At 36.0% G+C, this 26474-nt stretch overlaps 1 long non-coding RNA gene across 1 annotated transcript; it reads left to right on the top strand.

Moving 5' to 3' along the window:
- Window positions 1-299: 299 nt before the first annotated feature.
- On the top strand, window positions 300-1542 carry LOC147514395 (uncharacterized). The gene is made up of 4 exons (XR_015213203.1): window positions 300-359; window positions 649-788; window positions 1125-1209; window positions 1315-1542. It is a non-coding gene; the product is annotated as an uncharacterized LOC147514395 (long non-coding RNA).
- Window positions 1543-26474: the final 24932 nt, after the last annotated feature.

The following is a 26474-nucleotide window of genomic DNA, read 5'->3' as shown; positions in this document are numbered from 1 at the left end:
TGTACATGTACCTAATGATACCAAATTGTCTAGCCTACTAGATCCCTTGAGTTTCAATGTTGTTCTTCTGAAAGATGTTGCAAGGGCTTCAAGGAGGCGCAGGTTTCAGACAGACCACTAAGAGGACAACTATTACTAGTGGTGGAGCCATTTAGAAATCGTTAAGTTGTAACAAGTTACTTTCAACCAAACTGATATTAGGGTCTATGATTATTGAATTTTGATTATATATTATTAATCGGCGTTTTGATTATTCTCTTATACCTTTTGGCATCTAATTATAATCTCTATGTTTCTTTAGGTTGTCTTTTTTCTATTGGATTTGGCTGCATCGACATTGACATCGACAAATAATTCAAGTATTTATCTGTTCTTTTTTCTTTGCACTGAATCTACATTTTGAATTCTATTGCATACTCAAGAATTTAATCTTTTATTTTCTTGTCTGTAACGTGTCATGGCATATGCCTGATATATATGTAATGGGGTGTAAAAAGTTAATGAATCCCAGTACGCTTACTATCTATTGACTGCTGAGTGGTTGGTGTTTAACATTCCCTTTGGAACCATAATATTACTCAAAATATGTTGATCATCTTTTAATTTTTGAAGTAAGGTTCTAGATTTCGTGACTCGCCCTTGTTTCAGCTTTTAGGTTCGGATGTCCTACTCTTTGTACTAAATTAGGTCAATATAAGTTGGTTGGAGATTTGGAAGGTATATATATGAACCAACAAAGGGGTTACCATGAAGTGGCAATGCCCTTCTTCCTATGCACTTGGATCAAGGTACAAATCTCCCTTCTTTTAAATTTTTTGTTTTGCTCTTGTTTGAGGACTTTAGCAAGTGAACAATGTTAGTATCGAGTCACTTAATTATAGACCATGTTTTTGTTGATACAAACATATATCTTTAAGATTGGTTGTTAATTGTATTCTTCCTTTGTTCTTTAGCTATTCATGTTCTGTCCATATCACAATTGCTTCTTGTTCTTATTATTTCTTTCTTTTAGCCATTATTCTATGTTCATCAGTTTAAATTTTATCGGTTCTTGCCTATTCTTTATTCTTATTATATTTGTACCATTTTAAGCTTTTGGCCATGAGCATAATATTGATTTTCAGACTGTAAAAGGTTGGGAATTGAACCAGACAAATTGTGGCAGGTTGTAGTGGTATTTCTACCTCCTAGGTCTATAAGTTTGACTTGGTAAATTTTTTTTCACATGCATATATTGCTTATTTGAGTGCATTTTAGCTTTGTTTATGTTTCCAAGAAGTTTATTGTGTCTTTTTTTTCAATTCGTTGTACCAGATTGGTAGACCGGTTACAGGTAGTTTGGCAAAGAAATTGTGGATGGATGTTGTTCAAGTTGGCAAACTATTGACATTTGTAAATTTTGCCAAAATCTAGTTTTGAAGAACATGTCTAATTTTAGTTGATTGCTATGAAAATTATGTGATACAATATATTGGCTGTGTGGATGCTTTAAATAATTTTGTAATGGTTGACCTTTGTTAATCAGATATATTTGTTACATCTCATTGTGAACTGAAATATGATTGTTATTTTTTTTTACATAAATTACACTGGGCATGAGAAAATTCAAAAGAATTGAAGTAATTTGTAAAATATAGGTTCTAATAATTTAGGTGCACTAGTGGGGACAAGAGGCGTTGCAAGGAAAAAAAACAAGACGTTTTAAAAGGTTTCATACAATTACCAATTACCAACACATTTGGTGTAGCTAAACCATACCATGCTTTTGCAATAAAAAAAAACACCCTTTTGCAACGTTATGCATGTAACAATAGGTATTGACCTTTTTGTGACGATCATAGTGTAGCTAAAAAAATTCAGTTTTTGCAACGCCCAAGGGTGCTGTTAAAAACTTGTTTTTTGCAACGCTACTCGCTGCTAATAGTTTGAATTCTTTTCAAAACCAATTTATTTTTAAAATATTAGTAGCAACGCAAACAAATTACTAGCACCGTGGATAGGCGTTGCAAAAGCTTCTACTCTTTTGCAATGCCATTACATGCATCACAAATTAGCTTTTGTGACCCACTTTTTTGCAACGCCTTTGCGACGCCAACATAAGTGTTGCCATTAATCAGTTGCAACACATTTCAGTAATTTTAGCAACAGGATCTGGCGCGGCAAATGAGCCTTTCTATTGTAGTTAACTCCATACTTTTTCACTAGAGATGCAACAATTCTGTTGCAAAAATGTGTTCCACCATGACTAATGATGGCTTTGGGAATGCCAAATCGACAGAAAATATACTCTTTAACAAAAAACACAACTGTCTTATGGTCATTGCTACGGTAAGCCATGACCTCTATCCATTTAGACACGTAGTCAACGACAACTAGAATATAAATGAAACCGTGGGAAACTGGAAAGGGACCCATGAAATCAATGCCCCATACGTCAAATATTTCTACCACCATGATTGGATTTAATGACATTATATTATGCTTCGTGGTTCGCCCAAGTTGTTGGCAACGAACACACGTCTTGCAATGCACTTGGGCATCTTTAAAGAGAGTAGGCCAATAAAACCCACATTAAAGAATTTTAGTAGCTGTTTTCATACCACTAAAATGGCCACCACACTCTTTGTCATCGCAGAATGAGAGAACCTCATTATATTCCCATTGGGGAATACAACGATGAATAATCTGATCCGCACAATACTTGAAAAGGTAGGGCTCATCCCAATAGTATAGCTTAACTCTGGCCAAGAACTTCTTACGTTCATTTCTTGACCAATCATAAAGAATAACATCAGATGCTAAATAATTCACAATGTCCGCATACCATGGTGCAGAAAAAATAGCATACAGATGCTCATCATGAAAAGAGTCCGGTATGGACTTAGAATCACTATCATCGTCGTTTGTAACTCTAGATAAGTGGTCGGCAACTACATTTTTGACCCCTCTTTTGTCCTTTATTTCTAATGTAAACTCTTGCAAGAGAAGAATCCATTGGATTAATCTCTGCTTAGCATCATTCTTTGCGAGAAGGTACCTAAGGGTTGCATGGTCCGTGTAAACTAAAGTCTTAGAACTAACCGAATAAGGACGAAACTTATCTAAAGCATAAACGACAGCTAAGAATTCTTTTTCAGTAGTTGTATAATTCCTTTGAGCATCGTTTAGAGTTTTACTAGCATAATAAATAACAGTGGACTTATTATCTAGTTTCTGTCCCAAGACAGCACCAACTGCATAATCACTAGCATCACACATGAGTTTGAAATGTTTAGACCAATCAGGAGGCTGTATAATGGGTGCAGAAGTTAAGGCAGCTTTTAAAGTTTCAACAGCCTGTTTAGAGTTAAAATTAAAATCAAAGATGGCATCCTTTAAAAGCAAATTAGTTAACGACCTAGCTATTTTCGAAAAATCTTTGATAAAGCGCCTATAAAAACCTGCACGGCCTAGAAAGGCTCTAATATCACAGACAGTCCGTGGTATAGGTAGAGTCGCTATCTTATCTAGTTTGGCCTTATCTACTTCGATGCCATCACTAGATACAATGTGACCTAGTACTATATCTTTTTTCACTATGAAATGACATTTTTCCCAATTTAAAACCAGACTCTTCTCTTCACATCGTGTCAAAACCTTATACAGGTTAGACAGGCAGTCAGTAAAAGAGTCTCCATAGATAGAAAAATCATCCATGAATACTTCTATGAAACGCTCTACCGTGTCACTAAATATATGAAGCATACACCGCTAGAAGGTACTAGGAGCATTACAAAGGCCAAAAGGCATTCGTTTATAGGCGTATGTTCCAGAAGGACATGTGAAGGTAGTCTTTTCTTGGTCATCAATATCAATAATAATTTGGAAATAGCCGGAGTAGCCATCCAAAAAATAATAAAAAGCATGACCAGCTAGACGTTTAAGCATCTGATCTATAAAGGGTAAAGGAAAATGATCCTTTCGTGTCATGACATTTAAACGTCTGTAATCAATACAGATCCTCCATTTCATAGGACCATGCGTGGCAACATATTCACCCTTGGCATTATGTACCATGGTAATCCCTGATTTCTTAGGAACTACATGAATGGGACTTACCCATTCGCTATCAGAGATTGAGTATATGATACCCGCATCGAGTAACGGTAAGACTTCTTCCCTGACCACCTCTTTCATGGCAGGGTTCAAACGACGCTGAGGTTCGCGAGAAGTCTTTGCGTTATCTTCCAAATGGATACGATGAGTGCATACATTAGGGTCAATTCCCTTAATGTCGGCTAGGAACCAACCAATCACAGAATGATGCTCCCTAATCACCCTGATCAAACGTGTCTCTTCCTCCTTAGATAACAGAGAAGATATTATTACCGGATGACTACCATCCGGATCAAGTTGAATATACTTTAACTCAGGAGGAAGAGGTTTAAGCACCGAGGTGGAAGGAATATCGATAAATGCTTCTGGAGGGTCCTCATCTTGAGTAATGAATACTTGCTTACGCAGTAGGTCTTCAAACTCTGTAGATGGAGCAACAGAAGGGTCTACGATAGGTGTAGACTCGAAGATGGTGTTGACTTCCTCTAAGTAGGAGTCATCGGCGAAATCTGAACTTCTAAAAGACAGGAATTTATGCAGTTGGTTTTCTGGAAACGTGTTATTAAAATAATCTTGAGCTAAGCTCTCGATCATGCCAACCTCCCCATCTATAGACGAATCTGGTAACTATTTCATCATTTTAAAAATATTTACCTCAATGAAAAGATGGCCAAAAGACAGGGACATCAAACCATCGTGGCAGTTTATGAGCGCATTGGCAGTTGCCAAGAAAGGACGCCCTAAAATGATCCGAACAGAGTCGTTAGCGACTTCTGTATCGTGGATAACAAAATCAGCAGGATAGTAGAAATCCTGGACTTTAACAAGCACGTTTTCAACCACACCTTTAGGGTACTTAATAGATCGATCCGCTAATTGCAACATCATTTTAGTAGGTTGCATCTCTTGTAGACCTATTTGTTTGTATAGATAATACAGGAGTAAGTTAACACTCACCGCCAGGTCTAGTAAAGCGGTCGTCGTGTGGGAATCTCCTAAGTACAGTAGGACGACCAGGGTCCTTGTACTTAACGATTCCATTATGTTCTGATAAAGTTGGAAACTGTTCAGTTAAAAAGGTGTCTTTAGAAATATTAGTCTTACGCTTTTTAGTGCACAACTCTTTAAGAAACTTAGCATGGTGAGGTAATTTTTTAAGTGCTTCGAGAAATGGTAGGTTTATCGTTAAATTCTTGAAAACTTCCCTAATCTCGTCAAAGTTTGTATCCCTATTTAACATAGCTAACTTATGGGGAAACGGTGTTTTCTCTCTATATTTAGCGTATGGATCACCTGGGTGTCTAACCTTTGCTTTCTGTTTCTTAGGTTGTGGTTTAACTGGTACCTCTACAGGGGTAGGCTCTTCTGTTTCTATTTCGGTATCTAGATCAATCTCCTGTATAGAGACAACTGGTGGGGTAACTATAGGCATAGTTACGTTGTTATTAACCACTCTCCCAGAACGGAGAGTGGTGATGGCATTTAGCTCACCTACGTTTGCATTTTCCGTACTAGAATTACCTTTCACCTCAAAGGCTGTGTTTGTTATTTTAGGATTAGTTATTGCTTGACCTGGAAACACACCTTTGGGTTGTACTTTCTCTTGAGCTAACTGCTATAAGGAAAGTTAGATGGCTTGTAAAATCTGTGGTTGAGATTGCATAAAGGTATTGAAATGATCCAGTTGTGGAAGAGTGTTAGCTATAGGTTGTGTGACAGGAACTATGCCACGTTGATTATTAATGGGTGGATTTTGATAGTTATTATTTACCAGAACGATACCTCTATTAGCATTATAATTATTATTGTTATAATTATTATAATTACCCTGACCTTGTGCTTGTCGTGGTGGAGCTTGGTTATAATTGTTTGCTTGCCTAACATTTTGATTATTAAACCCTAGAGGTGTTACTTGTTGATTATTTCTCCAACTGAAGTTAGGGTGTTGTCTCCAAGGGGCGTTAGAAATAGGATAACTATTAATCGAGCAAACATTATCTTGTTGTGATGTTTGTTGTTCATAAGCGAGAGGACAAAAGGAGTCGAGATGCTCTGGACTCAAACAAAAATTACATGGATTGGAGTTGACATTCATGACGGGAATAGACTTTTGTTGAACAGAAATAGCCTCTACCTTTTTAGTGAGAGATTCGATTAAATTTTTAGTTCAGGGATCGGGTTTCATCTCAAACATACCGGCGGCTGATAAGAGCTCAAAACTGTAGTTTTAACCCTGTAACAGTCATACTTTTAGACCAATTATGTGAGTAATAATTAAGAGTTAATCTACCGACACGTGTTTTTATGCATTTCAGGCTTCAAAGTCCATTATGTGCATAAATGTGCCACTTTAGCGAGATAAAGGAGCAAAGGTCGGTTGCTAAGGAGTTCTGTGATTAAAGGCCAAGATTCAAGAAGACAAAGCCTTTCTAAAGCCCGGTCAAAAGCTGAAAAGTCGACGCGTAAACAACACACAAAAGTCGTGAGAACTTCCGAAGGCCGTATCTTTGGACTCAGACCTTGGAATTGGGCCTACCTTATGTCAAAACGACCGGCTCGGAAAGATCTTTCCAATGTTCTAAGCCTTGACCCAATCAGAGGAGCAAAAGTAGACGAAAAGTCTGTTGAAGCCAACTTCAGCTGAAGAGGCCTTTTTGGACTGAAAGAATTGGGTTTTGGGCCTGATTCTCTGGCCCAAAACATGGCTTCAAGCCCATGCACGATTTTTGGATCTGAACATATAAAAATAAAAGCTTAGCTCTTTGTTAATAGTAGATAGTTAGGTTAAAAAATAAATTAGGTTAGGATAAGAAAAGTAGCCATTAAACCTTAGTTTTAGATCTAGTTTTAGATTAATTAATTAGTTTTTATTCTTGTCTTAAATTCAGTATTAAATTATTGTTATTGATATTCATTAGATAAATAAAGTTAATTAGTTCTCCATAATCTAGTTTCATTTTTATTTATTTATTAGCTTAAATCCTTAGATTTACTTATTTGTCATTATTAGTTTAATTCAATTATTGCATGAGTAGTTTCGAATTGAGTTTAAACAAGTAAAGTTCAAATCTTTATATTATGTCTTGTTTATATTCCATGAGAAATGATAGTCTTATGATTCTCGGCTAAACCTCCATTAGAGGGGGTTGAAAAAGCTTGATGAAGCTTGATTTCGATTAGCGTAGAATAGTCGTAATTTCCCATTCAACTCTAAAAGTAATTAGTCCACCATGAGAATGGGGTTGAATACTTCACATGCTAGATGTTAGTTGGTAGAGATTACCATGAACACTAGGGATTAGGAAGAACCAATTGTTCTGCGTAGCAATTCAATTCGGATTACGACGATTCGTCGTTAGTAAATTAAGTCGAGTTAAGGTGGATTCAAATCCCCCCTAACTCCTTATCATTGAATCATTTTAGTTCATACTTTGTTAGTTGAATTATCACGTCTTGTTAGTATAAATTGAATCCGTAGTATAATCCTAGAATAGAAATTTCACATAACACATTACTCTCACCATTGTTCTTTGTGTTTGTTCAATTGAATTTGTTTAAGTCTTGAGAGTTAAGAGTGGAACGATTCCGTACTCTATATATAGCATGAATATACATGTGAGAGTAGGAAATAAATTATTGATACCGTAAGAATAAGGTTAGAGTAATCTAATTGAGTTTTTATGGGTTATCAAATGGCGCCTTTTGGGTTTGATTAGTTGAATTCAATTTAAGTCTAGACAGTTAAGAGTGGAACAAATCCTTGCTCATTATATTGCTTGATTATGTTTTGAGAGTAAGAAGAATTGATTTAAACATAAGAACGGTAGGATTACGTATTAGTGTTGTTAACATTAATATTTAGGATTTCTACTATTTTTACGGTTATCAAATGGCGCCGCTGCCATCTTAATCTCGTTCAAGACAAGAATTCAATTGATTGAATCCAAGGGGCAATCCCCCATTCTCTACCCACCCACCCTTTTAATTTTTCATTCTTATTTCTTGAATTTTTGAAACTGTTCACTGTTTAGGCATAGGGGCTGCGGATTCACAGAGGAAAACACTGCAGTAAAGGTATTTGTAAATTTCAAAAAATTCTAAAAAATTACAGGTATAATCCTTAATGTGTTATTGATTTACTGTAATTTTTTCAGAAATTTCCTAATTGTTTTACCTTGTGAACAAATACGATCTTTACAGTGCCGCATTTCAGTTTTCAAACCGTGTGTTCTTGGAAAAACTGTCGAGTAAGGTTACTTAGGAAGTTCTAAAAATTCAATAATTTTTACTGACGAGTTTTTGAATTGTTTTGACCTCCTAAATAGTGGAGTGTTTCCAGTGTGTTTCTGCAGTTTTGCAAACACTTAATTTCTGGAACACCAGCTCATAAGGAGAGTTTGTAGAACTCCAATTGCTCTAAAATTTTTACAACAATAATTAGGATCTGTCAGGAGTCTCCAGTAAAAATTTGGCAATTTTTCGCTTTGTTTTGATGGGTTAACCATTCGGTTGTTTGTATTGTGTCTGAAAACTATTTCGCAAACTTTGCAGGGCAGTAGAGGGACTTTCATAGCTCTGATTGATCTAAAATTGTACAGGATACTTGATAGACGTCTAAGAAAATTACTGTAAAAATTTCAAATTTTTTGGAGTACGTTAAAATGCCTAAAACTCAAAAATTGACCTGAGCCTTTTTCTTAAATGCCTGGAACTTCGAAAGTCTTGAGCACACCTCAAGGCTTCAAACACAGCACATGACTAACCCTAAACTGCTGAATTTGCCCGATTTCCTTAGGTTTGTTCCAAATTTTCATTTCTTCAAGTCATTCAGTGTTTCTAATATCATACAAACACTGAGATCGCGTATACAAGACGCTATTCGTAAGCGAAGCAAGGAGGCATTCAGTACTCCTTCTTTCACTCCTTGTTTCTTACGTCGGAGGAGTTTTAATTCTAGTATAATCAGGCTTGTTTTCTTAAAACGAAATACCACATGCCTATCTAGAAATGTATGCTTAGAGTTGTGGTTGCATATTAATTGCCCTATAATATATTTGAAAAACCAATATGGCATATCAATATGTAGACCAACAATCATTTGATAATTATGCAAACCCTTCACCATGTTCATGTTGTGGTAGTCCTGACCATTGGGCTTCTCAATGCCCATCATATCAAGAGCAATCATGTAATTATTATGAAAACCCTTCACCATGTTCATGTTGTGGTAGTCCTGATCATTGGGCTTCTCAATGCCCATCATATCAAGAGAAATCTTGTAATTATTATGGGAACCCTTCACCATGTTCAGGTTGTGGTAGTCCTAACCATTGGGCTTCTCAATGCCCATCATATCAAGAGTCTGAGCCTACTATAGGATATAATAATAATTATGAGCCTCAATTTTCAAATTTTTATAGTGACTCATATAATCAAGAGTTTTCTAGTCATCCAAACTATTCATGTAATTCCACCAATAACAATCAACCAACCATTCAAATTTCAACCTAACCCATCACAAGATTTACATCAACCAGAGTCACTCAAACGCCAATAACTATGACTATCAAACACCATACCAACCAGACCCACACCACCAAGCTTCCCCTCATCTAACAACATTCGATGAAATAATGGCCCAAAACAAAATAATACTTCAGGAAATAAACCGGAACCTAAAGATACTAGGTTCACCTACGCCAGACATTTCTACCATGCCAGAGATCGACACTATTCCCATAACTAACCCAGTCAACCTAGTTCACACCTACCCTACATTTCATGAACCATTACCTTCCTCAAGACCCTCCCCCATTAACCATGATATTAACTCCACACCCCACCGGATGAGGAAATTCTTGTAAACGAACTCTTTAGGACTAGTTTCGGATGACCACTCAAACTTGAGCGATGTCTCCGAGGAACTTCCCACTGATCCACCTGACGATGAATATAATGATGACACTTTAGAAGATATTTATAAAGGTGTGACGAAGGAAGAATTTGATAACTATTGGCATTCTCGTAATATGGACCCTCCTGTTGAGCATGTCCAGGCCTTTGAGTTTGCTAACCGCACTCGGCTGGATGATGTCTCAACACATTCGAATGAGGCCATTGAGGATACTTGTAGTGTTTTAGAGGAAGAGGGTGAGGACATGGAGATTAATAATTCAAATATAAGGCATGAACAAGTTAATGTGCAAGAAAATGAGGAAGTTACATCTTTAGAGCAATGTGAATCTCAATTCAGTTTGGCAGCTGAGGAAATAACAAGGAAAGAAATAGAGGAAAATCTTAAAGATAAAGCCATGAACCACAACCTTGTGGATTCAGCTAAGCCAGATGTAGAGTTCTTAAGAGCATGTGAGGATCCACCACCCGATGAACCACCAACCAACCACCATCCACCTGAGTTACCACCTCCTATAATCCAACCATCTACCACAACTAAGCCATCCATTCACCCACCATTTAAAAGGAACCTCGATTTTGCCCTTGAGTCAATTGCCTCAGAGACCATCTATAATTTTTTCAACCCTCACAGTGAAGAGTGTTTGCCTAGCACACAATCCCATGAGTACACCATTCTGGTAATTGAGAGACAAGCTCTGACCGAGTGTATTGAGAAACCTAGTTTGTCTTATTTTTCCTCATCTGAGCTTCATGAAAGACATCAGGATCCACACTTCATTCCCTTCTCACCTAAAGTATCGCTAATTCATCTTTTTGGTCATTCCAACTATTTAAAACAATTACAACATGATGGTTTGCATATATTCTTTGATAGGATGCATAAGTTTTCATTCATTCCTTCACATGTGTTTGCTTCCAATTATACAACATTATTCTGTTTGGGGGTGCATTTAGTATCATGTTTTTATGGCTAGACCCCCAACTCTTCCGACTATTTGTTTATAGTTGACCACGCATTATCCACTTTGTGCCACCCCAATTTCATGCTTGTTTGGGGGTTTGCACAGTCTAGGGGAATCTGATGTAAAATGACCCCACATTAAGTCTCGGGAATCTGACTTTAAAAGACCCACGTTTTAAAACAAAGTTTTACAAACCTGTTTTCAAAAATTTGTTTGGGGGTGGGGTGTTTGGTTTTTCCATTCTTGATCACTAAAATTCCTATTCTTACCCCCACCTCGTTCCCTTGAAGAGTAGCTAGATTTCTTCTTGTTTGTTGTTTTGATGTTGTTTTTTATTATTTTTAGTAGATAGGATGTTACGTTGTTAAATTCCGTAGTTAACTTTGAATTTGGTAGTTAAATGTTGTTTGAATTTCAATTTTAATATAATGTGGTTCTTTTCAAATTGTGCATGGATTTTATTGTTAATCCCACCTTCCCGAATTGTTTGGGGGGTGGTATTATTTATTATATCATGATTTGTAGAAGATCCTCCATTTTAGAGTTTGTTTTGGAGTGAAGGTTGAGAATATTGCCGTAATTGGCATACCTATGATTAGATGTGGTGGTAGGATGAAATCTAAGAGAGTTTAGAAGTTACTAGTCTAAATCCAGTATAAAAGATATTAGGGTTGTTATAGAATCAAGAATATGGGTTGTTTCCGTTTCCGGTTTTGGAAATTTCTGTTTCCGGCAATTGCCTTAAAACGTTTTGGAAATTTCTCGATCCGTTTTTGAAAACCTAACCCTATATAAACTTCATTCATTCTCCACACACACACATCTCTCACATCCATCCCTCATTTTTCACTCCCAATTTTCGCTTAATTTTCCTTCGCGACTTCGCACTTCTGACTTCCCGAAGCACTCTTTTTTCTTCATGGAAGCGCTTTTAAATCATCATCGAAATTCTACCCTGAGTGCACCTGCGCCCAAGTTGAGCGCGACTCACGCCCAAAACACTGTAAATCCAAAACACCCCGAGCACACACGTGCCCAAAGTGGAGCGCTGCGCCGAACTCGATGAATCTAAATTTCCGATTTTTGAGTGGGTTGTTCCGGGATAGTTGCAGCTGTTCCAGAGTAGTTTTGTGATGACATCCCCATCGTATCATACCGGAACAGTCTTTCGAAGACTTGTTCCAAAGTGACACCTATGGTGCTTGGTTTCGGGAAGTAATCATACAAGCAGGATGTCAATCTTTAATGGTAAGTTTTGATGAACTTTACTCCCCTGCACTTGCCTTGTATTTTTATAACCATTGTACATTCTTTTATCGGATGGATCAACATTGATGACGAAACAATGGAGATAACTAAGTCCCTGTTGGTTTTGTTATTGAGATTCCTATGCCTGCTAAGATTCAAGACCCATGGGGCTACATAGTTGATAATTTCTCTGCCTACAACTATAAGCTTTTTCATGAGAATTATGGGTCCGGCATTTTCCGTGTAGAGGACCAAGGGACATATAACGTAGCCCTTGGTAGCTTGTCCCTTAATGTGATACGGTAATGTTCTTTATCATGCTAAACATATTAGGGGAGTGGCATTTTTCTTCTGTGAATGATGTCACTTGCGATGTTTTCCTTGCTTTAGCTGATGAACGCCTGTTATATGACCTTCCTAAGACCTTAATGTCTAGTTTAGCACGAGCCCATAGCATGAGGCATAAGTATCTTCTTATGCGTATATTAGTTTGCCGTATTATGATATGTTTCTTTCCTGTTTTTTGTGCCCGTTTCATGGACTGGGTTGGGGTCGACATAGTGAGACCCACCAATTCTATTATTCGATCTTTCCGTGCAATGACTTGGCAAGGGTGGAGAATACAACCTCATCAGGTTGCACCTTACACCCCATCCGACCAAGTGGCGCTTTTAACAAAGTAGCATCCGTAGATGATAAATGGCGGCAAGCTTGGCAAATTATAATGGCATGGCAGGGATGCGAAGGAACCTCACTTCTTTATAGAAGAGGAGGGATGACGAAAAAACGCTGGAGTAGAGGTAAGTTTTTTAGTTTCGTTAGTAATCCGCTTATGTCCCAAACAATTTAATTTTGTTAACCCATAATGGGTGGAACTCTTATATAGAGTTCACGTCGGTTTTTATTTCCTATATTAGTATGTTCTAACCTTGTTTTGTAGATGTTCCAGAATTTCACGCGTTTCCATGGTATTTTTCTACCCTCTTTATTTAAATGCTTTGAGGACAAAGCATGCTTCTTGTTTGGGGGGGGGGGCATAGAAACACGTGTAATTAAGACATCTGTTAGGATATAAATATATATAATATGCATTTGTTTTCAAGTTAAAAATTTCAAAAATATAAATAAATAAGTTTATGCTATATACTTAGGAATATTGGTATTGTTTTCTTTCTCTATGCTCTTAATAATCTAGAAGTCTCACGTAGCTTTTGCATCAGAATAATTGTTAGAAACTTAGGTTAATATGTAGGTAATAATCTTTGCTTCTATCTATAAATATATTACATGAGTATCTATGATTGTTAGCAAGAAGTTTCTCAAATCTAGGCTAGAGTACTTATTCTACAAATCCTGTGGAGAATATAGCCTAAAGCCTTATATGAAATGAAACATTTCAGAAATGACACAAGGGAGAAGTAAAATCCGGATAGAGAAATCACACGCCCACTTGCTTGATCACTATGCCATATCCTAAGCGAGAATTTAGGCCCTCTCGGATCGATATAGCCAGAAAATTCAAACCTATGAATTATTTTCCGCTAGTCGCCTCTAAAGCCTTTCTTTAGCCTTCCATAAACCACAATTCCTTTTACCCTGTTACAAAAACAAAACAAAATAAAAAATTCAACTTACCCAATCTAGAATAAGTCCGAGAATAGAATAAGTGAAGAAAGAAGAAGAGAAAACCCTGTAAAACAAAAATTAGTTAGTTGCTTCAGAAAAAGAAAAGAAGTTTCCATCCAAGGAAAAGAAAGAAAAAAAATAGAAATAAATAAAAACTCCAAAAATAGAATAAAAGGGAGTCAAAAGCCAAAGAAAAGAAAAAGAAAGATATGGCTAAGGATGGAAACAAAGTATAGAAGCAAAAGAAAATAACAAGGTTTTCTCTAAGTTACATAATATGAAGACTCTATTATCTCAGACTTGTCCTTTTGAATATCCATTTCCTTCCTTCTTAATCCATCTCCTAATCCCCGCAACACCTAATAAAGACCTCTAGCTCAATTAGGAATAAGTTTGTGTGATAGTAATTGGCAGATGTGTTTGATCGACTCCGGCTTCCTTGTTGTCATTGAGATTGTAAGGTAAAGTGTGCCCACTTTACAATCTGGAGTAAATAAACTTGAGTGGAAAAAAATCAGTGTTGTATCTTGACTATTATTGTGAGAACCTACTTAAGGACGTTATTCCGAGTTTCAGAAACGAACCTGCTAGATATTTCATAGTATTACTCATTGTATATATGTTTATTGTAGATGATTGATTATTATGCATATATTAGCTTAGGTTTCGACTTGATTACTCTATATGCATTGCTAGTGAGAGGTATAGTTAATTTAGAGCATGAATAAGGAAACAATAGTTTTATTTCTTAGTCGTTGTAGTATAGATGAAGTTTGTGAGCACCTTCACTGGAAAACTCTCACAAGGCTATAACTCGTCCACTAGGAAATTCCTAGTGGTTTAAGGCCTTGTTGCATATGGTCAATGCAATCGCATTCAGCGAAACGAGAGTAGATAGAACTCCATTTTTGGTCAATTATTCTAATTTCTCATCTTTGCTTGAGGACAAGCAAAATGCTGTTTGGGGGTGGTTTAATAAGAGCCCAAAACTGTAGTTTTAACCCCAAATACATCATACTTTTTAGACCAATTATGTGAGTAATAATTAAGAGTTAATACTGATTACGTGTTTTTATGCATTTCAGGCTTCAAAGTCCATTATGTGCATAAATGTGCCACTTTAGCGAGATAAAGGAGCAAAGGTCGGTTGCTAAGGAGTTATGTGATTAAAGGCCAAGATTCAAGAAGACAAAGCCTTTCTAAAGCCCGGTCAAAAGCTGAAAAGTCGACGCGGGCAGAAACAATACACAAAGTCAGCAGAACTTCCGAAGGCCGTATCTTTGGACTCAGACCTTGTAATTGGGCCTACCTTATGTCAAAACGACTGACTCGGAAAGAGCTTTCCAATGGTCTAAGCCTTGACCCAATCAGCGGAGCAAAAGTAGACGAAAAGTCTGTTGAAGCCAACTACAGCTGAAGAGGCCTTTTTGGACTTAAAGAATTGGGTTTTAGGCCTGATTCTCTGGCCCAAAACATGGCTCCAAGCCCATGCACGATTTTTGGATCTGAACATATAAAAATAAAAGCTTAGCTCTTTGTTAATGGTAGATAGTTAGGTTAGAAAATAAATTAGGTTAGGATAAGAAAAGTAGCCATTAAACCTTATTTTTAGATCTAGTTTTAGATTAATTAATTAGTTTTTATTCTTGCCTTAAATTTAGTATTAAATTACTGTTATTGCTATTCATTAGATAAATAAAGTTAATTAGTTCTCCATAATCTAGTTTCATTTTCATTTATTTATTAGCTTAAATCCTTAGATTTACTTATTTGTCATTATTAGTTTAATTCAATTATTGCATGAGTAGTTTCGAATTGAGTTTAAACAAGTAAAGTTCAAATTTTTATATTATGTCTTGTTTAGATTCCATGAGAAATGATAGTCTTATGATTCTCGGCTAAACCACCATTAGAGGGGGTTGAAAAACCTTGATGAAGCTTGATTTTGATTAGCGTAGAATAGTCGTAATTTCCCATTCAACTCTAGAAGTAATTAGTCCACCATGAGAATGAGGTTGAATACTTCACATGCTAGATGTTAGTTGGTAGAGATTACCATGAACACTAGGGATTAGGAAGAACCAATTGTTACCGTGGCGCGTTCAATTCGATTACTTACGATTCATCGTTAGTAAATTAAGTCGAGTTAAGGTGGATTAAAATCCACCCTAATTCCTTATCACTGAATCATTTTAGTTCATACCTTGTTATTTGAATTATCGCGTCTTGTTAGTATAAATTGAATTCGTAGTATAATCGTAGAATAGAAATTTTACATAACACATTACTCTCACCATTGTTCTTTGTGTTTGTTCAATTGAATTTCTTTAAGTCTTGAGAGTTAAGAATGGAACGATTCCGTACTTTATATATAGCATGAATATACATGTGAGAGTAGGAAATAAATTATTGATACCGTAAGAATAAGGTTAGAGTAATCTAATTGAGTTTTTATAGGTTATCAGCGGCCTTAACTGTTGTAGAAGAACTAGCAGAATAGGAGAAATCGTCACTACCCGCCCAGTTATTATTACGCTTAGTTTGATCTTCTAAAAATTTATAAGCCTTTGATGCTCCCTTACTTAGGAAACTACCCCCATTCATTATGTCAAGAACTTCTTTATGGTGGTGTAGAAGTCCTTTGAAAAAGGCACGAACTAACGTGTCTTTCGCAAGGTTATAGTGTGGACACTCTATAAGAAGATCGGTGAAACGATTCTAAGTCTCTGAAAATGATTCATGAGGATTCTGTCGACATAAATGAATCTTGGAAAGCATTTCATCGGTCTTCAGTGGTGGGTAAAAATGTTCCATAAATAGTTGAACAAGTTTAGCCCACGAGTCCACAGAATTAGGCGCTTGGGCAGTTAACCAAGACGCCGCCTTGTCGGCTAGGGTGAAAGGAAATACCCTCAGTTTAATTTGTTCAGCACCAACCGTAGGATGGTGGAATGTAGTAAGGACTTGGTCAATCCTACGCATGTGCTGATAAAGCTTTTCATGGTCTAACCCATGAAAAATGGGTAACAAATTAAATATATTTGGGGGAATTCGGAAATCCCCCACTGGGTCTGATAGAATGATGCAAGATTTAGGGCTATCGTTCAAAGCTTTGTAAAAGTCAGAGAGAGGAGACTCTCTTTCTTCAGCCATTATTTCAGGTGGTGTGTGTGGTATGCTAGCTAGAGGTGTAGTGAGTGGTATACTAGAAAGGCGTGTTTGTTGACGTTGCCGGTTGATTACGTTAAAGCGTTTTCTTGGCCCGAACTTAATCTCATGCAAGGCTAAGACCAATCTTAACGAAAAACAACAACACTCCAAACAATCCTGATATGCTAGTATGAACCTCTAACAGGAGATGCGAGGTGTGGAAGAAAGGAATACCTGAATGCCTCCTTGCTTCGCTTATAAATAGCGTCTTGTTTATGCAAGCTCAGTGTATATAACAAGTTAGAACACTGAAAACCTTGAAAAAATGGAAGTTTGAAACAAACCTGTGGAAATCGGGCAGTTTCAGCAGAGGGCGTGGGTTGCTCTTAGGTCCAACTCGAGCTCCAGGCGCTTCAGCGCGGGGGGCGCTCGAACTTACCCTTGGTAGGGCGCGGGTCGCTTCAGGTAAAATTGAGTTCCAGCGCGCCAAAGACCGGTTTAGCCAATTTAGTTGCCTAGGGGTCGCTGGTCAATTTTGGGAGGAAAATTTCTGTTCTGAAACCAAACAACCACAGTTAGAATCAAGCAAGGGTGGGTGGGTTATGGGACTTTGGAAAACTAACTTTTCTAAAGAAAACAATACTAAAGGGAACTAAGATGGTAGTGGCGCCATTTGATAAATGTAAAAATGAATATATTTCTACTCACAAATAATTTGATGAAACTTAAATGCAAGTAAAACTATAATATAAATACGAATACTGTTTATCAAAGATTTATTCTACTATCGAATCTATCGAAATAGAGTGGAGTAAAAGATTCGTTCCACTCCTAGCTCGTTAGTATTCAATGTTTCCTACTATTATCGGTCTATCCAAAGTCTAATGAGAGTATTACGAAGGGAATTATACTACGATGTGAATTCAACTAACAAGATACAAATAACGAAATGAAGGAAATACTAAATTGACTATATGATAAGGAATTAGGGGGGGATTGATTCCACCTTAATTCGACTTAATCAACTAACAAATATTCATCGTGATCCAAATTTCAATGCTTTCGCATATCAAAAGAGTAATTCTAATCCTTAATTATACATCGCAATCTCTACCAATTAATAACTAGCATGTGAAGCAACCAAACCTATTCTCATGGTGAACTAATTACTTTCTAAAATTGAATAGATTATCACGACGATTTCTAAGTTAACAAAGATCAAGCTTTATCAAGGCTTCTTCAACCCCCTCTAATGGAGGTTTAGCCTAGAATCATTATGCTATCATTTCCCAATGAAATTAAACAAGACATGGTATAAAGATTCTAACTTTACTTGTTTGAATTCAAATGGAAACTACTTATGCAAGAATTGATTGAAACTAATAATGACAAATAAGTAAATCTATGAATTAAACTAAATACTTAATGGAAAATGAAACTAATTTATGAAGAACAACTAACTTTATTGATCTAATAAATAAATAACAATCGATTCAAATCCTAAATTAAAACAAGATAATAAAAAGCTAATTAATGGAATGAAAAACTAGATTTAAAACTATGCTCTAATGGCTACTTTCTATCCTAAGCTAATTGATTCTTCAGAGCTAAGTCTTGTGTGTTGAAATGGAGGAGACCAAATCCACATTTTTGTGCATGGGCTTAGGAGCCATGTTTTGGGCCGGAAAATCGAGCCCAAAACCCAATCTTTTCAGTCCACAGGGCCTTTTTCAGCTAGATCTGATTTCAGCAGGCTTTTTGTCGACTTCTGCTCCTCTGATTGGGTCAAGGTTTGGACCATTGGAAATCTCTTTCCAAGTCGGTCATTTTGACATAAGGTACGCTCAATTCCTGGGCCTAAGTCCAAAGATTTAGTCTTCAGAAGTTATGCTGACTTTTGTGTGCTGTTTATGCCCGCGTTGACTTTGACTTTTCAGCTTTTGACTGGGCTTTACAAAGGCTTTTTCTCTATGAATCTTGGCCTTTAATCACAGAACTCCTTAGCAACCAACCCTTGCTCCTTTATCTCGCCAAAGTGGCACATTTCTACACATAATTGACTTCAATGCCTGAAATACATAAAAACACGTAATCAGCATTAACTCTTATTTATTACTCGCACAATTGGTCTAAAAGTATTATTGTTAAGGGGTTAAAACTACAGTTTTGGGCTCTTATCAATTACCATGTATGAACAATATTTGTTCATACTCCAGTAGGTATGAACATTGATTGTTCATACCTCAATGTATGAACATTCATTGTTCATACCTGTTAGTGTATGAACATTGAATGTTTATAGTCCAATAATGATTGTTAGTGTATGAACAGTGATTGTTAAGTATGAACAAATCATGTTCATAGTACACCATATATGGGATTGATTGTTCACCATGAACATTGAATGTTCATAGTACACATACTAGGTATGAACATTGATTGTTCACCATGAACATTAAATGTTCATAGTACACGTACTATGTATGAACATTGATTGTTCACCATGAACATTTAATGTCCATAATACACTAGGTATGAACAAATATAAAAATTGTACCTCAATAACATTAATGAAATGAATAATATAAATCATATGAGACTTTAAAATATATTCCACCTAGAACATTAAATAGCCTAATATAAAAAAACATATGAAAACTGTATTAATATCAATCAGTCAATCAATATATTGTTCATACAAAACATTAAACAGCCTGATTAGTGTTTCCCACTTAGAATAATTGGCAAGACCTTGATACCATATCGCCACTAGGCTACTAAACCCTTCCTCTAGATTCCCTATCAGTAGTTAACACATCAACAATTTTCCCTTAGCAATTCTTTCGGTCATGTCGATCGGTGCTGTGGCTTTTTCTGCACTTGTAGGCAGTATAACGCATAGCACCCGCACTCTCAATCCTCTTAACTCGTGGTCTACCCAAAGGCTTCTTCACATCTGGTGGGAGAATTCACACTTCATCAGAACCATCCGAACAGATCTCGTTACGGCTAATTGTAATTATGCCATGAGAGTAGGTGCTACTGAAATAAGTGGAGCGAAATGCATCTTCAATGTATGAATACACCGACTCCTATTTGCAATGAATAGTCGCAGTCACATGACAGCAAGGAAAACCGTCTATGCCCCATTTGTTGCAAGTACAGTCTCTCCTAAGCAAGTCAACCCGATGCTTATGCTTCTCCGTATCAACTTCAAATACATGATCATCTGACTTTCACACAGTCACAGAACGAGTCTTCTCGGTCTTTGATAAGAGCCCAAAATTGTAGTTTTAACCTCTTAACAATAATACTTTTTGACCAATTATGTGATGAATAAATAAGAGTTAGTGCTTTTTACGTGCTTTTATATATTTCAGCCATTGGAGCCAAATATGTGCAGAAATGCACCCCTTTTGTGAGATAATGGAGCAAGGGTTGGTTGCTAAGAAGTTCTATGATTAAAGGCCAAGATCCAAGGAGAGAAAGCTCATTTAAAGCCCGGTCAAAGCTAAAAAGTCAAAGTCAATGCGGACAGAAATAATGTGCAAAGTCAACAGAACTTCCGAAGGCTAGGGACTCAGACCTCGGAATTGGGCCTACCTTATGTCAAAACGATCGGCTTGGAAAGAGATTTCCAATGGTCCAATCCTTGCCCCAATCAGAAAAGCAGAAGTGGACGAAAAGCCTATTGAAGTAAATTCCAGCTGAAAAGCCCTTTGTGGACTGAAGAAATTGGGTTTTGGGCTCGATTTTCTGGCCCAAAACAGGCTCCTCAGCCCATGCACGATTTGGTGGATCTGGTTTCCTCCATATAGAAAACAAAGAGTTAGCTTTGAATATAGTTAGTTTTTAGATCAGAGAAATTTGTTTAGACTCCATTAATTAGTTTTCTTGTTTTGAATTCAGTTTTAAATTAATCATTTGTTATTATTCATTAGATCAATAAAGTTAGATTAGTTATTGATAATTCTAGTTTTATTTCATTCAATCAGTTTAGTTTAATTCATAGAGTTAGTTGATAATCTTTACTAGTTTTTATTAAATCTTGCATTCATAGATTTAGTTGTTTTAAATTGATAATTAGTATTCATAATTTTAGTTCTAGATTATTTTTAATTTTAGTTCTAATCTAGTTTTAAATCTTGTTTTAATTCATTTGGAATCATTATTATTATTGTTCAATTAGATTTAAAAGTTTAATCATTTATTCAATAATGAGTTGTGTTAGTTGTTCTGTGTTTAGAAATGATAGTATGATGATTCAAGGCTAAAACCTCCATTAGAGGGGTTTGAAGAAGCCTTGATGAAAACTTGATTGTTGTTAGCGTAGAATAGATTGTAATATTCTATTCCACTCTAGAAGGTAGTTGATTTGCCATGAGAATGGGTTGAACTTCCTCACATGCTAGTTGTTAGTTGCTAGAGATTACCATGAGCAATTAGGGATTAGAAACACCCAATTGTTATGTGAAGGCATTACAATTCGGATTACGACATTTCTTTCTTAGTTTATTAAGTCGAATCAAGGTAGAATCAAATTCCCCTAATTCATTATCATATTGTCAATTTAGTATTTTCGTAGTTGAATTATCGTATCTTGATTAGTTGAATTACCATCGTAGTATAATTTCCGTCGTTACTCTCATTGACTTTGATAGACTGATAATCGTCGTTAACGCTAATTCTAAAGGACTAGGAGTGGAACAAATTCTCTACTCCAACTATATTGCATTGATAAGAGAGTAGAAAACTTTGATAACATAGAATAGCATCGTCTAGTTTTAGTTTTACTTACGTTGAGTTTCATCGCTTATGCGTAGGTAAAACTATGGTTTTCCCATTTTATCAGTCCTCTCAAGCAACTTTGCTTCAATTTTAGGACAAAGAAAACTTTTCTAATTCTTGCATTCCATCCTCCGGGCAGACGCCATCTTCATCATCTTCATCCGAATTCCATCTAACATGGCTGTGATAGGAAGATGCCGCTCTTTATCTATCCAGCTGTTGAAACACTCCGCCAAAGAAGAGCACATCTCACTATATTGGGCCCCACAGAAGTACGCATTAGCCCAGTACTCATAAGGCGCCTTATTAAGAAAGTTAGAAATTGCATCTCCACCAATTTCCTTGAATTTAGCCATGTGCTCCTCAAATTTCTCATGTGTGGCAGCATAAGCACATTTCTTAAATAATGCAACCAACACTTTTGTTATACCACATGACTTCGACAAACATGTTATAAGGTTGTTCTCCATATGCCACAAGCAAAAAGAGTGATAGGAATCACGAAATACAATAGGAATGTTGACAAGCAAACCATGATGCCTAACACTCAAAACGTATACCTCCGCTCATACCCAAAAGCCTTCTTAAACATATCAAGAAACCAATACCAATTGGAATCATTTTCAATGTCAACAACACCAACAGCAAGAGGGAACAATCCTTAAAAAAAAAAAAAAAAAACAAAATATGAGATAACTTGAAGCATCAATGTTATGTGATACAGAGTTTATGAACATTGATTGTTCATACACAAAAATGTGTATGCATAATGATTGTTCATATGAACACATATTGTTCATACTCCAAAATAGTTATGAACAATGATTGTTCATGACCAAACACAAAATTAAAACTAATAAAATGCAAGTAGTAAAATTAGGAGACTACCTTGATCTCCATTTTTTGCAGTAGCAGCCAGCAAGCACCCTTTGTAATCAGATTTCAAAAATGTTCCATCCAAATACACCATCGGGCAGTAAAACTTAAAACTATGAATACTTTATTCAAAAGCAACAAACACCCTTTCAAACTTCTCACTCTCCTTGTTAACTTCAAGTTCAACAATATTCCCAGGATCTCTTCTTTTCAACTCCTCCGTATACCACAACAGGTCATTGTAAGACAGGGCAACATCACCATACAACTCCTTCAGTGCCAACTTCTTACCCGCATAAGCTATGTGCTTTGAAATACTATGCCCGTACTCACGAGTATATAAAGCGGTAATATCTCCAAATGTCAAATCTGGTTTATCTCTCGCAAAATCAAGAATATGCGTCTTCACAAGATAAGAAGTGAGAGGTGGATGGTCATAGTCTTTAACTGCAAAACCACAAGTGTGTGTGAGATTAATCTTCTTATTCTCAAAATAACCACAACTCTCGAAAGAGTGGATACACCATTGACAATTTAGCTCATTATTCTTCCGACGACAAACCGCAAATACACTCACGAAATCATCATTCTTGATCAACTCATACTTGTAACCACTCACAATAGAGTACTCTATCAATTTACATCTAAACTCAGGAGCACCTAAAGCAAATCTCTGCCCAACACCACCATCAAAGTTACGCCACCAAAAATCAGACTTGTAAGGTTTATGACCAATAACCTCACCACCAAGTAAACAACTCGATGAACTTGATGAACTTGATGTACTTGCACCACTATAGCTACTCATTGAACTCATACACACATTTACTTTAATCTCCACAGTTGCAATCTTCATGCCATAACAATAGCAAGCCAAGGATCGCAAATCCCCATCCGTTTCAATCAAATTCTCTTTTGCATCACGGGAGAAACACATAGAAAAACTCTTTAATCCTAAATCAAGCCACTTCTCACACACCTTGCGTGTAACAACATCAATCGAAGAATCCAACCCAAAACGAAAGGACAAAGTACCGCCATTATAGCAAAAAACTTCAATCACACTAAATTCCATGTATAACTACAAAATTCAACCCACAAAAACACAATAAAAATGTAATTCAGGAGATGTACACAATAAAAACAAAATACTATGATCATTCGAAATGCTTCAGAGAGGTATAAACATACATTGGGTATGAACATTCAATGTTTATAGTCCTTGGGTATGAACATTGATTGGGTATGAGCATTCAATGTTCATACTCTTTTGGGTATGAACATAAGTTGAACAATTGATGTTCATAGTCCTTGGGTATGAACATTCAATGTTCAGAGAGGTATGAACATACATTGTTCATACTCAACTAGACTATGAACAATAAGTGTTCATAATATTTGTTCAATGAGTATTCATACCCATTCTAGACTATGAACAATACATCTTCATACTATATTAAACTATGAACAAAGAAAACATAAACATTCCTAAAATAGATCTGATCTAAAAAATAAGAAAAATCTAAATCATAAAACAACCTCAATCAAAACAAAGCCGATAGCATAAAAATCGATCATCAATCATAAACAATCTCAATGGTATACAAATCATAACATTTTATGATTTCAAAATACGATTTCAAGTTTAAGTATACCCTCAACATATAAATCAAGTTTATAGATTATTGGACCTCATATTGAAATCATATAGAACAAACCTTTTTAGATGAAATCGATTGAAACCTGGTGTCGCGATAGATTTGAAGAAATAACTCGATCTTCGCTCTCCACTAAAAACACAGCGCGCAGTGTAAAGTAGTTTCTGAGTTTGAAAATTTCTCTGCTTTAAATATAACACGGAGGGGTTAAATTGGTATTTTAAAAAAATGGAAAATTTCACGGAAGGGTATAACTGACATTTAAAAAAAGTAAAAGGGTCGGGCCAACTTATTTTGTCCTTGAGGGTTACTAAATTTGAAATCGTGGGTTACTAATTGCTAGAATTTGGTGTTGTGAGTTACTTTACAAAATTAGTGTCCTCTAGACTTCCTTTTCCCCGAAATTGGGCCAGTTGTCACTTTTACTTATCAAGGCCGGTCAAACAAGAGTACATAAAACAAAGCATCTAGGCAGGTCCTACTACTCTTTTACCTATTTCATTTGTTTCTTCTTATAACCACACAAGTTCCAAACCCATATTATTACTTTTACAATTCTCTTATTTTTAGCCTTTTAGCCGACCCCACACAATCTATTAAGTTAAGACATTATTTCTGCCCATAAATTTCCGCCACTTATTTCCGCCTCCTTTTGCAAATAACTTTCGCCACTAATTTTTGCTAATACCTTCCGCCAAAAAAATTCGCCAATTATTTCCACCCATAATTTTTGCTCATATCTTCCGCCAATTATTTCCGCCAATAATTTTCACTAATAATTTTCGCTAATTATTTCCGCTAATAACGTCTGCCAATAATTTTTGCTAATTATTTCCGTCTTTTGTCGCCACTCATTTTCGTGTCCTGTCATCGCCTACTGTCGCCTTTGACAATGAGATTACGCATGCCAATACTTGGTAACATTTATTCTATTTTATTTTTTTTATTTTAAATCGATGTTCTTATATTCTTTTTTCTATATTAACTTCTTTGCCACATTGGCTTTGCCTATCCACCAAAGAGAGGGCAATGTATAGACCCCCACTTTGTGGCTCATTAAGCCCACGGATCTAGCCCAAATCAATTAAGTCCAAGGGCTTAATCCTAGCTACACTCAATAACTGGTCTATTTAAGAATATGTTGAGGTTCATTATTGTAAAACGATAAGAATAAAAGTTCAAAGAGATAACAATTTTTGTGACACAAATAAACACAATCCTCTTAGGACTCAACCTCTTCAGTCATATAAAAATCATTTTTCTCATAATGTGAACTACGTTGAAACTTGATCCCTAGAGAGTAGATCTTGGGTACGTAGGCAGCCATTATCTTGGTTCAGTTTCATCTCCCCCAACATCAATTTCCTTTATTTCTTAGTGCATTCTTTATCATTTGCTCTCGTTGTATTAAAGCAGGTTATTGCCGAAACAAATACTATGTAAGCTCTTTATGTAATATTTTGTTCTTTTGGTTTAGAAGAGTTAACAACAGGGAGGCTGATGAACTCTGTAAATGGGCTCTACATTATGCTGCTATCAGTTCTCCTCCCTGTTGGACTATGGATGGTGTTATTTCTTTGATTTCAGCTTAATATTAATATGACGGGTAATTATCGAAAAAAATAATAATAATAGGGGCATAGGGCTTCAATTTTTAGCTTTTCGAATTGTTTGTACTACAATTTTGTTCTTGGTTTGGGGTTGTTTACTTGTTTGATATGGAAATAAATGTTCAAGTTTTTTGACATATGCAATCTTCTTTTAGTTTGATAAAATGGATTTAATTATATTACTTTACGTGAATATACCTTTACTTTTCTTGACAGTATTTTGCTTCTTTTTATGTTATCTAATTCAGGGTATGGGATCATTACTTGGTTCAAGGTTGGATTTAAAAGATTGTAAAGTGTATTGTTTGTTTGATTAAATAGGTAAAAGAACTTTGAGACTGTGTCAATGAATTTTGTTGATTTTGTTGGTTTGAAATATAAGTTTGATGATGTGCGCCAGATGCTTGACAAAATATCTAAAATGGCCTTTTTTTGTTTAAATATTTTTTCACTTGGTTTCATTGAAACGAAATGGATACCATTGCATTTTGTGCTAAATATTATATCGCGAATATTTATTATTATTATTATTAGTTCCTACGTGA

This window comes from Coptis chinensis, chromosome 2 (genome assembly GCF_015680905.1).
Source record: "Coptis chinensis isolate HL-2020 chromosome 2, ASM1568090v1, whole genome shotgun sequence".
Classification (NCBI taxonomy): Eukaryota; Viridiplantae; Streptophyta; class Magnoliopsida; order Ranunculales; family Ranunculaceae; genus Coptis; species Coptis chinensis.
This window is presented reverse-complemented; position numbering and strand designations above follow the sequence as displayed.